The 2,398-nt window shown below is 41.1% G+C and overlaps 1 non-coding gene across 1 annotated transcript; it reads left to right on the forward strand.

The window, feature by feature from the left end:
• The first annotated feature begins 1,884 nt into the window (after window positions 1-1,884).
• On the forward strand, window positions 1,885-1,991 carry LOC127077747 (small nucleolar RNA R71). The gene has a single exon (XR_007787523.1). It is a non-coding gene; the product is annotated as a small nucleolar RNA R71 (small nucleolar RNA).
• Window positions 1,992-2,398: the final 407 nt, after the last annotated feature.

Here is a 2,398-nt window from a genome sequence, read left to right on the forward strand (position 1 = left end):
TTCTGCATTGACTATCACGGGTCGTTCAAGTTCTGAGTCTAGGAATTCATATCTCAGATTTTTGGGAAGTGTTTTCAGGTCGAGGGTAGGTTTCTTAAGGCATTGCGTAGGATCCGATGTTACTGCTAAACATTGGTTCAGTCTGTCTTCTACACGACAGTAAGTTAATTCGTCATTTTCTAATTCTGTTTCTTTTATGCATTCATCGATGATATCCATGAAGTATCATGTGTCTTCTATTGCAGGTGCTTTCAAAAATTTGGAAAGAATGAATTCAATTTTCTCTTTTCCTACTTTGAAAGTGAGTCGTCCTCGTTTTACGTCTATGATAGCACCAGAGGTTGCTAAGAATGGTCTTCCCAATATATGGGGGTAACTTCATCTTCTCTTATGTCCATAATTATAAAGTCGGTTGGAATGTAGAATTGACCTATGCGCACGGGAACGTTTTCAAGAATTCCTACGGGATATCTAACGGAACGATCTGCTAATTGCACAGACATTTTAGTTGGTCTTAATTCTCCCATTTCAAGTCTCTTGCATATGGACAAGGGCACAACACTGATACCGGCTCCTAAATCGCATAAAGCTTTGTCTATGACAAATTTTCCTATGTGACATGGTATAGAGAAACTACCAGGATCTTTAAGTTTAGGAGGCATATTCTGGATTATAGCGCTACATTCAGCAGTGAGTGTAACGGTTTCGCTATCTTCAAGTTTCCTTTTATTAGAAAGAATTTCTTATAAGAACTTAGCATACGAGGGCATCTGTGTAATAGCTTCTGTGAAAGGAATGGTGACGTTTAATTGTTTCAGTAGGTCAACAAATTTTTTAAATTGGCCCGCGTCTTTGGTTTTAATCAACCTCTGAGGATAAGGGATAGGTGGTTTGTAAGGCGGTGGAGATACATAAGGTTCTTTCTTTTCTACGGTTTCCTTATTACTCTCTTCCTTTTCCTTAGGTTTATCTTCTTCCTCAGTTGACTTTTTAGAGTTTTGGTTCTCAACTCTTGGATCAGATGGTCCTTCTACCTCTGTTCCACTTCTCAATATAATTGCATGAGCGTGGCTTTTCGGGTTAGGTTGGGGCTGTCCAGGAAATGTACCAGTTGGGGCAGCAGTAGACGCTTGTTGTTGAGCTACTTGTGAGATTTGTGTTTCCAGCATTTTGTTATGGGTAGCCAGGGCATCTACTTTACTTGCTAGTTGTTTAATCTGTTCGTTAGTGTGTACATTCTGGTTTAAGAAATCTTTATTGGTTTGCTGTTGAGAAGCTATGAAGTTCTCCATCATGATTTCAAAGTTGGATTTCCTAGGAACGTTATTGTTAGGTATAGATGAGGTCGGCTTTTGATATCCAGGAGGTATAGCTGGGGCTTGACTAGGAGCCTGTCCTGGTGCGTATAGAGCATTATTACTCTTATATGAAAAATTAGGATGGTTTTTCTAGTTTGAGTTATAGGTATGCGAGTAAGGATTTCCTTGAGCATAGTTCACTTGCTCTGCTTGGATTCCTGTTAGGAGTTGACAATCTGTAGGAGTGTGACCTTGGATTCCACAGACTTCGCAATTTTGAGTCACGCCAACCACGGTGGCTGGAGGTGTTACATTTAAACTTTCAATTTTCTGGGCAAGAGCATCCACTTTCGCATTAACATGATCAAGGCTACTTATCTCGTACATGCCAGTTTTCGTTTGAGGTTTTTCTACCATTGCTCTGTCGCTTCCCCACTGATAGTGGTTTTGGGCCATGCTTTCGATAAGTTGATAAGCGTCAGCGTAAGGTTTATCCATAAGCGCACCACCTGCGGCGGCGTCTATTGTTAATCTTGTGTTGTATAAGAGACCATTATAGAAGGTATGAATTACTAACCAGTCCTCTAAACCATGGTGTGGACAAAGTCTCATCATGTCTTTGTATCTTTCCCAGGCTTCGAAAAGAGACTCGTTATCTTTCTGTTTAAATCCATTTATCTGGGCTCTTAGCATAGCTGTTTTTCTTGGAGGAAAATATCGGGCAAGAAAGACTTTCTTCAACTCATTCCATGTGGTGACTGAGTTGGAAGGAAGAGACTGAAGCCATCTTCTAGCTTTATCCCTTAACGAGAAAGGAAAAAAGGCGAAGTCGAATTGCCTCTGAAGTGACACCATTAGCTTTAACAGTATCAGCGTATTGGACAAATACGGATAAATGAAGGTTTGGATCCTCGGTAGGATTTCCAGAGAATTGATTCTGTTGCACTGCTTGTAACAGCGAAGGTTTAAGTTCGAAGTTGTTTGCTTCGATTGCGGGTGGAGCAATACTCGAATGCGGCTCATCTTGCGATGGAGCGGCGTAATCTCGAAGGGCACGAGCTGGTTCTGCCATCTCGGGTATCGGCGAAGGAAGAAGATTT

The sequence above is a fragment of the Lathyrus oleraceus genome, chromosome 4 (assembly GCF_024323335.1).
Source record: "Lathyrus oleraceus cultivar Zhongwan6 chromosome 4, CAAS_Psat_ZW6_1.0, whole genome shotgun sequence".
Lineage (NCBI taxonomy): Eukaryota > Viridiplantae > Streptophyta > Magnoliopsida > Fabales > Fabaceae > Lathyrus > Lathyrus oleraceus.